Below are 14,645 nucleotides of genomic sequence, written 5' to 3'. Positions count from 1 at the left end.
AAGTCAGAAAACAAATGGTTTATTAATAAAGTGCCTGGTAGTGACAAATTGGATGAAAAATTATAAAACAGTGAACGGTAAAAGAATGATCAGGGTGGAGAGAAGATTTTAGATAGTGTGGTCAGGGAATGCACCTCTCAGCCATCTGAGATCTAAATGAAGAGAGAAAGAAAGTCATGGAAGCTCCAGGAGACATGTGATTCAGGTAGAGAGAAAAGTGGAAAAGTCCTGAGGCGAAAGGAAAGCGGGACTAGGATGGATTCAGCTTAGCAGAGGACAATAGGAGAAGGACTGGGCCAGGTCAGATAGAGCCTTGGAAGCTGTGGCTAGGGGGTTGAATTTTATTCTTAGTGTGATTAGAGAATTTTACGAAGGGATAATGTGATCTGGTTAGGCTTTAAAAAGACATCTTGTTCTGCTAGGCAAAAAGTGAATTGGGGGGCTTCCCTGGTAGCGCAGAGGTTGAGGGTCCGCCTGCCGATGCAGGGGACACGGGTTCATGCCCTGGTCTGGGAAGATCCCACGTGCCGCGGAGCGGCTGGGCCCGTGAGCCATGGCCGCCGAGCCTGCGTGTCCGGAGCCTGTGCTCCGCAACGGGAGAGGCCACAGCAGTGAGAGGCCCGCGTACCGCAAAAAAAAAAAAAAAGAAAAAAAAAATTGAATTGGGGCAGAAGGCAAAGGAGAGATTGCAACCAATTAGGAAGCGTTGTAATTGTCTGGGGTAAGCAGTGATGACTCGAAGTAGAGTGATGGCTCTCCTCCAGCACACCTCCACAGCACGCTGGCCTTAACTCCATCACGGATCTCATCACTGTAATGAGAGCAACGGTAAGTGTCCATTTATATTTTTTTCTCGTGCCGTTCCTCTCTGTAAACCAGATACAGTCCAAGCGGATCAGCAATGGGATGTAGAGAAGAGGGTAGTTAGGAGAAATATTTTGAAGAAAAAAATGATAGAGATAACACTGCTGTAACGGGAATCATTAACTGGGGACCCATGGAAATCTATGAGACCTTGTGCAAAATGTATGCATATGGGTATCTTTTATGGAGATGACCCGTAGGTTTTTGTCAGATTCTCACAGGAGCCTGAAACTTAAAGAAAACAGAATAGCTGAGCATCATTGAGTAATTGGAAAAGTGGTATTTCCATTTCTAGAATCATATTTCTATATGGTACCGTCAGATATCTACTATTACTTGGCACCATCTCCAACTTTTTAGAAAATTACTGTTATTTTTATTTTATAGTGTCTTAGGGTCCTATGATGGTATCTGTATACAGTTGAGGTAATTCAAAGCTATTAATCAAGTGAAACTGAATATGAGAATTTCTCAGTTATTTAGAGGATTAATATTTATACACTGTTCCTCATGGTTTTAAAAAAAGTATTTCCTTAATTTATAAGAAAGACAAAGGGTAAAACAAATATTCTACACATAGAAAAATATAGGTAGGAAATTATGGAACAGTTTCCCTAATAATGAAGAAATTCAAACTGGAACAGCGTGAGGTTCTACTGTATTTGTTAAATTAGCAAAACTAACCCAGTGATTCTTTTTTTAAGCACTGGCAGGATTAGGGACTAAGGGATGCACCAACACGTTTCTCCTGGCTTTGTAAACTGGCCAGTCCTTCTGGAGAGCAACCTGCTGTGGGTCGGGGATCACAGCACTGTTCATAGTGTTTGATCCAGTAATTTGTTTGAGCAATCTCAATAATGGGCTTATTAACCAAAGGAATATGTTTATAGCTTGTTATGGCAATATGGTTATTCATCATAGTGAAAATGAAGTAGCAACCTAAATATCTAGCAATAATGAACTAGACAAGGATTCTATATTTAATGGCTACTGGCATGCATATGATGTATAAGCTAGTGGAATTTAAGTGTATGGAACTATTTATATAAAATAATAGAGAGTGAAAAGAACTAAAACAGATATAGACCAATTGCAACACTTTTGTATACTGCTAATAATCAGAAGACGGTGCAGTGATATAAATAATTGATATTGCGGGGCTTTGTGGTGGGAGGGTGCCTAATTTTTTGTTCTAGAATGTTAAATGTCCAGTCTCATACGCTTACACAGAAAGCATCACCTGGGGGAGGGGGTAGAATACAGTATTATGTTTAAGAGGCTCTGGAGCCAGACAACTTAGTTGAAGTTCTGGTTTTCTTAGTTCTATGATCTGGAATAAAAATTTATTTGTTTGTTGTCTCTAGGTCACATTTGCAAACTGAGGATCATAATACTACCTTCTTTATAAGCTTGTTATAAGCATTAAAAGAGATTACTGCAAAGTGTTTGGCAAATAGCAAGGGCTAAATAGGTTTTAACTAGCATTGTTATTGTATACTTTGATCAATCATGTACATATTAATTACTATGTGTCAGGCTCTTTTCTAAGAGCTTTATAAATGGCATAGCTACCTGACTAGATTGTATTAAGCAGGGACTATATCTTTTTTTTTTTTTTTTTGGCTGTGTTGCATCTTTGTTGCTGCGCATGGGCTTTCTATAGTTGCGGCGAGCGGGGGCTACTCCTCATTGTGGTGCACGGGCTTCTCATTGCAGTGGCTTCTTTGGCTGTGGAGCACGGGCTCTAGGTGCGTGGGCTTCAGTAGTTGCAGTGCGTGGGCTCAGTGGTTGCGGCGTGCGGGCTCTAGAACGCAGGCTCAGTAGTTGTGGCACATGGGCTTAGTTGCTCTGTGGCATGTGGGATCTTCTTGGACCAGGGCTCGAACCTGTGTCCCCTGCATTGGCAGGCAGATTCCTAACCACTACTCTAACAGGGAAGTAACAGGGACTATATCTTATAATTATCTTGTGTCTTCTGTCTATAGTACTTAGCAAGGTAACTTGCACATAATACATAATGAATATCTAGTAGATGAATGCAAATGGAGTTCTCCTTTCCTAAGGATGAACAGTTCTCCACTAATTTTATACTTCTATATGGAAGGTTTTTCCTAAGGAACTCTCACCCTATCAGTTTGTGTACCGGTTACTGTCCTCTTATTATTTGTTGAAATCCTATCCTTATTTTATCCCAAAGAATGCAAGACCAGCTGGCCTCAGCAGCAGGGAATGTGGTTGGAATATGAGACTCAGAGTCACCAGCCCCAGTCTCAGTGTTGACTGTCCACATAAGCACAGTGTGACCCGGAGCCAATCCCCAATGCCTTTTGTCTCTGTGTCTCCATATGTCATTTGGGAAGATTTCTTGCCATAGTTCTCAAGAATTTAAAAGAAGGCTTCCAGAAATCAACAGTGCAAACAGAAATGCAAACACTTACTCTTTTTCACAAATGATTAAGAGGAAGGAAATTATAGAAGGGCAGGGGAAGAAGAGCTCATGCCAGTGACCTAATTTTTCCCATATAATGTGTGTCTTTCTTCATTTGCTGGAAAATCCTCATCAAGGAAAACATTATGAAGACAAACCACGGCAAATCAAATCACTAGGTCTGTACATTTCCATGTAACAAGGCATAAACCAGTGTAAGATAATCAACGTAAAAATTTCAGCATGAGATGGGAGAGCGAGCTAATTAATTCATATATATATATATATATATATATATTTCTCTTTCTGTGTTGGGTATTTTCTAATTCTGACCATCAGATGCAGAGTGAGCTTTATAGGCTGGAAACTATACTTTGACCTCCTGAAAACTGAGATCTCTTGTTCTATTTCATGTTACTTTCATTGTCACTAGGGTCACTAATGTGTTGTGGAAAGAAAGGGGACAGCAGAGGACCCCCTATGATCAGAACATGACTGCTTAAGTGTGAACAGTGCAATGTTTAAGCATATAAACCCAAGAAGAGGCCAATGGCTGGAAGTTCCCTTACCAGGTGCTGGCTGTATCATTCTCTGGTAGTGGGAAAAAGTGTCTTGAAACTCCGGGTGCCCTTTGTCAAAGACTTTCTTTTGTTGCCAGATCAAGATAGCCCTTTCTCATCCCAAATGTTCCAGACAAAATGAATCAGTTGGATAAATGCTGATGCATTTATTTGTTGAAATATTACTCAGACTTTAGGACAGACAGAAAAATATCTCAAACATGGAAAAAAATTTCACAACACAGTATTGAGTAGAAATTCTCATACGCAGTATAATCTCTATTATCTATAGGTATACATATACCCTTAGAGAAATTATTGGACAGAAACATATATAGATGTTACCAGTATCTACCTCTGAGTTATGGGATGTTTTGCATTCTTTATATTTGTCATTTTGTTGGTATGATCCTACATTACACTTTTTAGTCAGAAATAAAATTAGGAATATTAAGGTACTTCTGTTTAAAATGTTACAGTTTTCTTTTTAACAGACAGCAGTTTCAACTAGTGGTAAAGTAAGCATGTGGTCAGGCAAATGAAAAGTTCTGTATTGCAGAGACCTGGAAGGATTTGCGGCAAAGAAAGTAGTGAAGGATGACACAGAGTCAACATTCGATGAGAACTCTTTGTTTTACCTCTAAGACTAGTTTATGATTGTTAGACTTGGAATAGACCTTGGGAATCAACTAGACCTAACTCTCTAATTTACAAATGAGGGAACCGAAGCTCTGGGAAGTAAAGTGATTTCCCAAGTTCCAGAAGCAAGGCAGTAGCAGGACTAGGAAGACAATCGAACCTACCTAGACTTTAGACCATGCTTTTTTTTTTTTTTTTTTTTTTTGCAGTACGCGGGCCTCTCACTGTTGTGGCCTCTCCCGTTGTGGAGCACAGGCTCCGGACGTGCAGGCTCAGCGGCCATGGCTCATGGACCCAGCAGCTACGCGGCATGTGGGATCTTCCCGGACCGGGGCACGAACCCATGTCCCCTGCATCGGCAGGCGGGCTCTCAACCACTGCGCCACCAGGGAAGCCCGAGACCATGCTTTTTTTTACTCCATAGCCTCCTAAGCTGCCCAGTTCTGGTTCTGTCACCTGTGTACACATTAGGATAAGTCTGGAAGATTCTCTCTGACGCAGGCTACTTACAGATGGGCTGTTCTATCCCCACGTAGGGGAACTTTAGAAGACCAAATTATTTTGAAGACAGGTGGGGACTTCTGATGATCTGAAATGAGAATCCAAGACCTGAGCTCTGACCTGGTGTCTGAAGGCCCCTCTTTAGTTGCAAAGATGACCTGGGGACAAGCTGGACTTGGAACATCTGGGATTCTCAGGAAAAGTTCTAAGGATTTATTCTAATTTGGATCATTTCCACTTTTCCTTAACGTGTCATGGCAATGTGCCTGTACTCTCTCAACATCAGTCAGACCATTGCCAGAAAAGGGCCTTTTATTTCCTTGCTTACTTAGGATGTACTCATTGGGAAGATGCAGTGAAAGCTTGAATGACATTTTTTATCAAGAAATACATATTGGGACTTCCCTGGTGGCGCAGTGGTTAAGAATCTGCCTGCCAACTCAGGGGACATGGGTTCAAGCCCTGGTCCGGGAAGATTCCACATGCCACAGAGCAACTAAGCCTGTGCACCACAACTACTAAGCCTGCGCTCTAGAGCCCACGAGCCACAACTACTGAGCCCACGCACCACAACTACTGAAGCCCTGGTGCCCTAGAGCCTGCGTGCTGCAACTCCTGAGCCCGCGTGCTGCAACTACTGAAGTCCACAGGCCTAGCGCCCGTGCTCCACAAGAGAAGCCACCTCAGTGAGAAGCCCGCGCACCGCAACAAAGAGTAGCCCCCGCTTGCCGCAACTAGGGAAAGCCTGTGAGCAGCAATGAAGACCCAACACAGCCGAAAATAAATTAAAAAAAAAAAAGAAATGCATATTGAATGAGCACTGATAGTGCACTCAGCATCGTGCTAGGCACTGGAAAACCTCAGAAGAACTAGAGGGCATGTTCTTGCTCTCAAGTAGTAAGTACATTGGGCCGAGCTCTGTGTCTTCAGGCAGACAGTGTCTCTGGGCCTGTGCCACATCTTTAAAGCAAAGGTGACATTACTGTAAAGTATGTTGCTAAGGAGCTAAAGGCTAACTTGTAGAGACAAGATTAACACATATGATTTGACAGAGAGAATATGTAAAACAGCATGGATGACATGCTACATTGTCTAACTGGTAAGAGAAAGGTCAGCTAGGATTTACCGAGGTCAGATTAGTCTCCACAGGAAGGCAGATCTTTTTGGTTAGACAGAATTGGGGGCCAATTTGGATTAGAGGAGCAATATTGCATGTCCTATGTGTTTCTTAAGCAAGACGTGTAAATTCTCATGGTTAGCGAGACGTAACAGCTCTGAAGCAGTTCATGGTGGATAGTACATTTTGAAGAAGAATTTATTTTAGGGAACTTAGTGTTTGGATATTTACCCAACAATTAGAGGAATTCAGTCAGAGCAGAGTCAATGCGTTACTGTTTTTCTGATAAGTGTATAGGATCTAATATTATGCGCTATGATGTTACAGGCGTTCTTCTAAGTGCTTGTCGTTAATTTTCTCACTAAATCCTCACAGGAACTCTATAAATTAGCAAAGTTAACTAAAACTCTATAAGTTGAGGCACAGAAAAATTAGGTGGTTTCTCCAAAGTCTCACAACTAGTAAATGGCAGAACCAGGACCCAAACCCTGCTAATTCAGGTGCTTCTTCTCTGCTTCCTGGTATTTATAGAAAGATATTTATAGAAAACATGGCCTTTGTTCCTATGAGAATTTACCATTGGCCTTTCATATCCCACTAAAGTCATGGACATTTCCACAGGCTGTCTGATCAATGGTTTGTGGGATGGTAGATTTTCCAATTCTAGTCTATTAATTAAAGTTAATAAGAAGCCATGACTGAGGCTAAGGTTCTAAGGGTTAGTGGTAGATTTTAAAACTCTCAGTCCTGCCTGTGGAATTCTGCTCACACAGTCAGGGATGGGTAGGTTTGGGAGCTGAATTTCTAATGGAAGTTTGAATTTCTTTATTCCCATTCTTAAGCACTGAGGCTCTGGGAAAGTACAAGTCTCCTTCCGGGGGGCTTCCAATACCTCAGCCAGTCTTAATGCTTAGAGAGGCAAGAATGTTCATTATCATCATCAGTAACAATGACAAATAGTTACAGAGCATCTCTCCTGGGCAAGATGCCAGGTGCTGTGTGGAATACAAAGATAACTAAGATAAAAACCTGTTCTTGAGTAGCTTACAGTCTAGAAGCAGATAACTCTAATTCAAGGAAAAATGTCACAAGTGTCATAAAATATTATATCTCTGCATCTGGCCTTGGCCAGTCTTGTTCTTTTTGTTTGTTTTGTTTGGAGTTCTTCTTTTTTTTTTTTTAACATTTTCTTTTCTTTCTTTTCTCTTCCTTCCTTCCTTTCCTTCTTTCTTTCCCTCTCCCTCCCTCCCTTCCTTCCTTCTTTCTTTTTTTTTTTTTTTTTTTTTTTTTTTGGTACACGGGCCTCTCACTGTTGTGGCCTCTCCCATTGCGGAGCACAGGCTCCGGACGCGCAGGCTCAGCGGCCATGGCTCACGGGCCCAGTCGCTCCGCGGCATGTGGGATCTTCCCGGACCGGGTCATGAACCCATGTTCCCTGCATCGGCAGGCGGACTCTCAACCACTGCGCCACCAGGGAAGCCCTCCTTCTTTCTTTTTAAAAAATATTTATTTCTTTATTTGGCTGCGTGGGGTCTTAGTTGCAGCAGGTGGGATCTTCATCGCGGCATGTGGGATCTTTAGTTCCGGCATGGGAGCTTTTCGTTGTGGCAACTGGGATCTAGTTCCCTGACCAGGGATCAAACCTGGGCCCCCTGCACTGGAAGCCTGGAGTCTTAACCACTAGACCACCAGGGAAGTCCCTATTTTTATTTATTGAATGAAAGATTCTTTAAATTCTACAGTCCTTTACAAGTTTCAAAAATTGCACACAGATGATTATGATCCCATAATAATCCTTTTGTCCCCCCTGCATAGTTGCAATTGGCACTAAAGGAAAGGAGGTGGGGATGCTGACTGGTAAATGTAGCTGAGGCTGTGTGTCCTGAGCAGAGCAGGCTTGAGTCAAACTAGGCAGAGATGGTACCCTCTGATGATCAGGGGAAGATGGCCAGGCTGAAACTTGATAGTTAAGGGAGGATTTTGAAATGACATAATGAGAGGCACTAAAGAATTAGAAAGGAGAGTCCTCACAAGGGAAGAAAAGATGAAGGAGTGTTGATAGTAGGTAGAGAGTTCCAGATAGCCAGGCATGTGGACATGAGGCTTAGGTCTGTACTGAAGAATCAAAGAAAAAGACTGAGGTAGCAGGTGAGAAACCACGCCAGAAGAGCCCCCCATGGGCAAGTCCTACCCACCATGGGCATCCTTCTACCAAGTTCTACATTGTAATGGGACAGCTGCAGGCTCCCCTCGGTGGCCCTAGCCAAAGGAAATCCAGACTGAGTTTGAAGGGACCTGGCTCTAGGGATAAGGAAGCTGGCTTCTCAGGGGCAGATTCTGTATCTTCTTTGGCTTTAAATGTTTCTGAGTCTGCTGCCTCCATAAGCAAGTCTATATTTCCTCAAGATCCCTGAGGGTAAAAAGATGCTGGTTTGCCGGTGGGAAGGTAAAAGGATGCTGGTACCCCATCTCCAGTCTACTTACTTATTGCTGAGTTTGCCACCAGTTCTCTACAACAGGGGTCCCCAACCGCTGGGCTGTGGACCGGTACCAGTCTGCGGCCTGTTAGGAGCCGAGCCACAAAGCAGGAGCGGCGGGCAAGCGAGCGAAGCTTCATCTGCGGCTCCCCATCGCTCCCCATCACTGGCATTACGGCCTGAACCATCCCCTCCCACCCCACCCCTGGTCCATGGAAAAATTGCCTTCCATGAAACCAGTCCCTGGTGCCAAAAAGGTTGGGGACCGCTGCTCTACAATACATTCGATGAAGTTCCAGCTCATTTTGAGTTTGTTTTTTAAAGCACCTTGTTTCCCTTTATCTGAAATAAGCTCTTTCCTCAGTTTACGAGACACAGCAGTTCCCAGGTTTTTAGACACAGATCCCTCTTACAGGGCCCACAGTGCCATGTAGACGACAGCCATAAAGTAGAAATCCCCTGGCCTTCTATTCAGAAGCCTGTGACAGGAACCAAACCTCTCCAGCCTGAGGCTGGAATGCTGACATATTCTTGATATAAGAGGAAGTCTGAACCGATGGTTAAATATTTGTACAGCAAGAGAAAGAGGAAACAAGGAGAAACAAAAGCACCCTCCATGTCAGAGTCACAGGACCATCTACTCTGGCAGGCCACGTCAGCTGCAGCCAAATGTAAGTATAGTTAGGTTACACGTGTTATTTGGTCTTCAGAAAAAAGCTATCTGTCTGAGGATGCTGTGTTCCAGCCACTTTAATTGGAGTGATAACAGAACCACTGTCAAAGAGCCTCTAAGTTCCATTTCAGTTCTAGACTGTTCTCAACAGGCTGCTCTGGCTAGAAATCATTAGTCCTGGGGGCTCAGAGTCTACCAGTCTAATTACACACAGACTAAGCTCTTACTTTTACTGGTGACTTTTTATTTCAAAATTTTTCCGCTATAATTTGGATAATAAATAAAAAATCTCCTCTAATTTTTGCCGTTTAGCATAACCACTAATATAACTTAGGTGCATTTGTCTTATGTATATGGAATCTTTAGAGATATATAATGACAATGCACATAAAGTTTAAAACATTAACTGTAGTAAAATATACATAACATAAAATTTATTACCCTAGCCAATTTTAAGTGACAGTTCAGTAGTATTAACAATATACACGTTGGGGGCTTCCCTGGTGGCACAGTGGTTGAGAGTCCGCCTGCCGTTGCAGGGGACACGGGTTCGTGCCCCGGTCCGGGAAGATCCCACATGCCGCGGAGCGGCTGGGTCCGTGAGCCATGGCCGCTGAGCCTGCACGTCCGGAGCCTGTGCTCCGCAACGGGAGAGGCCACAACAGTGAGAGGCCCGCGTACCGCAAAAAAAAAAAAGAATATACACGTTGTTGAGCAACCAACCAATCTCTGGACGTTTTTCAGCTTGCAAAACAAAAACTCACTTCCTCCTCTCTCCAGACCCTGGAAACCACCTTTCTACTTTCGGATTCTATGAATTTGACTACTCTAGTTAGCTCAAATAAGTGAAGTCAATATTTGTCTTCTCGTGACTGGCTTATTAAACTTAGCATAATGTCCTCAGGGTTTATCCATGCAGCATGTGTCAGAACTTCCTTCCTTTTTAAGGCTGAATAATATTCTACTGTATGCAAATATCACATTTTGTTTATTCATCCACCAATGAACATTTGGGTTGCTTCCTCCTTTTGGCAATTGTGCACAATGCCGCTGTGAATTTACATGAAGTTTTATACCCTACTTTTTACTTTCCATTGTAATATCTAGGTATAAACATATATAATTTTTTCCAGGTTGATATATAGCCTCCATAATAATCTTTCTTTCTCTGTTTTAACAGCAACGTGGTAGTCCTTCAAACCCATATTCTTAAATCTTTTCTACAGTTGGACATTAGAAACATTTCCAGTTTTTCCCTCACTGCTGATAAAAATTTTGTACTGTGATATTCCCCCCATATTTTACTTTATATTCTTAGATTCCTACAAAGTGAAATTACTAGGTTTAAAAGATATGGGCATTTTATAACTTGAAAGACAGGAGATTTGGGGGGGAGATAAATAAGGAGTTTGGGATTAACATATACGCACTACTATATATAAAACAGGTAAACAACAGGGACCTACTGTATAGCACAGTGTTTTGTAATAACCTATAATGAAAAAGAATCCGAAAAATTATATATATATATATAAGTACATATATATATAGCTGAATCACTTTGCTCTTGAAACTAACACAACATTGTAAATTGACTATATGTTAATTAAAAAAAAAAGAACTTCTTCCAAAGGGAAGAAAAAAAAGAAAGACAAGAGATAGAAAGCCAAATTGCTTTCTAAAAGAATTGTATCTATTTGCACACTAATAATGTATATGAATTTACATTTCCCCATATTCACAGCAGCCTTTTTTTTTTTATTTTTCTGGCTGCGCCGCACAGCATGTAAGATCTTAGTTCCCCAACCAGGGATCGAACCCCCGCCCCCACCTAAGTGGAAGCATGGAGTCTTAACCATTGGACCGCCAAGGAAGTCCTTATTTATTTATTTATTTTTTACATTAGAAAATTAAACAGGAGGAAGATAAGGGCTCATTTCTTTTTAAAAAAATATTTATTTATTTATTTGGCTGCACTGGGTCTTAGTTGTGGCACACAGGATCTTCATGGTGGCATGCGGGATCTTTATTTGCAGCATGCGAACTCTTGGTTGAGGCACGCGGGATCTAGTTCCCTGACCAGGGATCGAACCTGGGCCCCCTGCATTGAGAGTGCAGAGTCTCAGCCACTGGACCACCAGGGAAGTCCCAAGACCTCAGTTCCGTATGATAGACAACACTGTGATTATTAACAGTGATGGGCATTTATGAGAACACTCCAAACTTGGCCAGCCTGTGAATACTAGCATGGTTACAGTTAACTGAGATATATATAATGTACAATATATGCATATAGTAGAAACATGTCTGCTATGTAGTGGGGGGCTCAGTAAATGATAGCTATTATTATTGGTGCTATGATTTCTATTAATGCCCAAAGTATGATGATTCTTAGCCAGTACATGGTCTCTCAGGCCCTCAGCTCCTCTAAACCAGGGATCCCCAACCCCTGGGCCACGGACCGGTACCGGTCTGTGGCCTGTTAGGAACCGGGCTGCACAGCAGGAGGTGAGCAGCAGGCAAGTGAGTGAAGCTTCATCTGTATTTACAGCCGCTCCCCATTGCTCGCATTATCACCTGAACTCTGCCTTCTGTCAGCATTATGGTGAGTTGTATAATTATTTCATTGTATATCACAATGCAATAATAATAGAAATAAAGTGTACAATAAATGTAATGTGTTTGAATTGTCCCAGCACCATCTCCCCTCCCCAACCCGGCCCTGTCAGTAGAAAAATTGTCTTCCATGAAACCGGTCCCTGGTGCCAAAAAAGTTGGGGACCGCTGCTCTAAACCATGGTTTTCCAACTATATGGGTCATTTGCAGTTTGGTGGTCTCTCAAAACAGTTTGTTCTTCCCTGTGGAGGTGCTCTACACAAGCTCTTTGCAGCTAATGCTCTCTACACACAGCTTTGCTTTGCTGGTGGCTGCCCTGAGACCTCAGAGTACCAAAGCTGTACTTAGGCTGGAGGGCATCATGGTAGAAGTGTCATCTGGGCTCCACCATGACACTGCCTTATGCCCAGAATCTTGTAAATGTCTTTATTATTAATACGCTCCTCTATCTTTTGGCCCTAATGCCCTCTTTTCAGAGAGGCTCAAGGCAACAGGAATGTAAGGGAGCCCGTATGCCATGCTCCCTTCAGTACGCAGAATAATGACCCTTCCTCCCTTCCAAGATGTCCACACCATATTCTTGGAACCTGTGAATATGTTACCTTACATGGTAAAGGGCCTTTACAGATGTGCTAGAGTTCAGGATCTTGAGATGGGGAGATTATCTTGGATTATCTGGATGAGCCAATGTCATCACATGAGTTCTTTTAAGTGAAGGAGGGAGACAAGAGGCTAAGAGAGAGAGTGATAGAGAGTTAAATGGAAGAGAGAGAGAGAGAGACAATTAATGCTGTGTTGCTGACTTTGAAGGTGGAAGGGAACCCTGAGCCAAGAAATGAAGGTGGCCTCTAGAGGCTGGAAAAGGCAAGGTAACAGATTCTCTCCTAGAGTCTCCAGAAGAATTACATCTCTGCCAACTCCTTGAGTTTTAGCCCAACAAGACCTATTTTGGAATTCTGACCTCCAGAACTCTAAGATAATACATTTGTGTTGTTATAAGCCATTAAGTTTGTGGTAATTTGTTATATCAGCAATAGCAAACCCATACACTCCCCTCCTCCTATTTCTATTGCTTCCTTCCTATTTCTCTTTCCAGGGTTCCTTTAAATCTCTTTCTTTTTTTTTTTTTTTTAAGCCTGAACTTGAAAGTTCCCAAGTTAGTTAAGACAATTAGAGGGGCTACAAATTCCACAGTTAGGAAGTCTCCGCTGCTACTCTGCTGAACAGTTCCATTTGCTCTTTTGTAAATTATTTATGTTCTTTGCCCGACTGATGACTCTTAATGTCATAAGAGTATAGATCTATAGGGACACTCGAAGATTCCACAATGAGCCATACTCTCTCGTGTAACCATCCATCCAGTCATTCATACAAGAAATATTTACTGGAGACTTCCACGTGCCAGGCTTTGAGCTAGTATTGGGATATAAAGATGGAAGTGCGCAATCTGTGCTTCCACGGAGACCATAGGTGTTGGGTTTTTATACTTGAGAACAATATGCGTAGTTTTTTTTGTTTGTTTGTTTTTCTTTTGTTTTTGGTCCTGCAGGTGTCGTAAGATTTGTTTCTTTCTCGAAAGCAGTTGGGCATGTGGAGCCTCTTTGACTAAGTAACAAGCGAGAGGAACCGTACCCTTGTTCCACTGTGTCTTCCAGTTTGTATTCAGACCCAGACAAAAGTTAATGTGTTTGATGATAGATAAACATGAATGAAAAACGGTGTAGCCCAGTTCATCTTTATTTAGGATAATTTCTCCCCTCTCTTTATCCTCTTCATTGCTGCTTTCCTGCCTGTGATGCAGGGAGCTAAGGTTCCAATTAAATCTTTGTGGACAAAAGGTACACATGACATCCCCAGATAACAGGTGGCAATAAATCCATCAGCACATCCACTTTCAGAGAAGAGTCCCGGCTGAACTGCTAACAGCTGCCAATACCTCACTGAGTACCTTGTACAAGGTGAGCTCTAAGGTAAGATGTTTTTCTCTCTGGACACATTTAATCCTTCCTTGTAATTTGTGTCTCTCAAAAGAGAATTATGCCTTTAAAGTTTACTACTGACTTGTTGACAGATTCCTGGTTTTGTTTGGTTTGTTGTTTTGGTTTGGTTTTATTTGCTTGAATATTTTTGGTCTGTCCTCAGAGAACTTATTTTATTCCATTTTACATCTTTTGGTTTTCCATTGCTCTTCTTTTAATCTCTTCTTATATTCTTATGTGTGCATTTCTTATATATCCTAACTCAGTTTGTATTTAGATATAGCTTTTCCTTATATACAGAGAAATGAAGGGCCTTAAATGATTTTCATGCATTTTCTGGTTAAAACTGATCTGGAAGTTTGGTTCCATGGGCACCCCTTGGTCACTTGCAACTGTAGTGTGGATGGTGTCCTTCTTCCAGCCCTTGCCTTACAACAGAGTAGCTCAGTGCTAGGATACTTCCAACATTTGAGGCTGATATTGAACCCCAATGATAATCATTTAAAATTATTTAGTTTCTGTATTATGAAAGTAGTTAATTATAGAATAATTATACAATAACTCAAAATTACAGAAAAGGAAAAAGAAGATAATTTGTCATTGATTATAATAGCTGACACTTGTGGGTGTACCTTTCTAGTCTAGTCTTTTAAAATGGTGCACATATATTTATTTTTTATATAATTGAGGTCAAGCTGTAGATACAATCTAATATCATTTTTTTCTTAACATATTGAGTATTTTCTAAGTCATCAAAATTATTTGAAAACATTGTTTTTAAGAGCTACTT

The 14,645-nt window shown here is 41.7% G+C and overlaps 1 non-coding gene across 1 annotated transcript; it reads right to left on the bottom strand.

The window, feature by feature from the left end:
- Window positions 1-11,330: 11,330 nt before the first annotated feature.
- On the bottom strand, window positions 11,331-11,403 carry TRNAE-CUC. The gene has a single exon. It is a non-coding gene; the product is annotated as a tRNA-Glu (tRNA).
- Window positions 11,404-14,645: the final 3,242 nt, after the last annotated feature.

The sequence above is a fragment of the Phocoena sinus genome, chromosome 6 (assembly GCF_008692025.1).
Source record: "Phocoena sinus isolate mPhoSin1 chromosome 6, mPhoSin1.pri, whole genome shotgun sequence".
Taxonomy (NCBI): Eukaryota; Metazoa; Chordata; class Mammalia; order Artiodactyla; family Phocoenidae; genus Phocoena; species Phocoena sinus.
The sequence above is the reverse complement of the archived record's forward strand: the minus strand, read 5'-3'. Positions and strand labels throughout refer to the sequence as shown.